Source organism: Camelina sativa, chromosome 2, assembly GCF_000633955.1.
Source record: "Camelina sativa cultivar DH55 chromosome 2, Cs, whole genome shotgun sequence".
In the NCBI taxonomy this organism is placed as follows: Eukaryota; Viridiplantae; Streptophyta; class Magnoliopsida; order Brassicales; family Brassicaceae; genus Camelina; species Camelina sativa.
The window spans coordinates 9,743,399-9,744,116 of NC_025686.1; the positions used below are offsets into that span (position 1 = coordinate 9,743,399).

General features: G+C 32.6%; 1 long non-coding RNA gene across 1 annotated transcript in view; it reads left to right on the top strand.

Moving 5' to 3' along the window:
* The window catches only part of LOC104721133, a 3,505-nt gene extending 2,788 nt beyond the window's left edge, over positions 1-717 (top strand). Inside the window, exons 4-5 of the long non-coding RNA XR_002033986.1 lie at positions 4-316; positions 701-717. This is a non-coding gene — a long non-coding RNA (uncharacterized LOC104721133). The remainder of the gene's footprint in view (positions 1-3; positions 317-700) is intronic.

Genomic DNA, 718 nt, shown 5'->3' on the forward strand with positions numbered 1-718 from the left:
CAGTCGCATGGATCAAAGTACCCTAAAGAGAAAAGGAAAACATATTCATAGTAAGTGACTAAATAATTCGACTAAATATTTCGAATATAAAGGTATGAACTTTATGTGTATTGTTGGTAAGCTTACCGAGACATCAGCTAGGACCATCTCTAGGGTCTCACCAGAGTAGCTGGTATATTGCTGCCAGCTATGGATAATTTTGACTTGGACCTTCCAAACAGTCTTGAAAGGTTTGATGTCAGCAAGATCAGTTACTTCTAAGTTGGCAGCCATTTCGTAAGAGTATGTGAGAATCACTGGAAAAATTTGTTGGAAGGTATGATGTTGATGTGTATGAGCAATGAGTATTTATAGGTAGAGTAGAATTTATTCTAAAATTATCGTAATTGATTTAACAATTAATTAGGTAATCAAATTTCCGTAATTTTAGTCGAATCTTAGTCGAATGAGTTGGTGATACAGTTTTTGGAGATTTGATTACGGGACTAAGAATCCGCTAATCATATATATTAGGTAAAGTTAGAGATATTTAGTGAATATTAAAACGATAAATCTGTTAATCTGTTAATCATATATTTAGAAGTATGAATATGAAATCGTAGGAGAAAGAAATGAGATCCCGTAAAAACATATATTTCCATTTGTTAAGATTTATATACCATATCTCCTCTAATTGATTTTAATGTTGCCTAAAGTGTAGGCTTGCGCTTTAACGGAT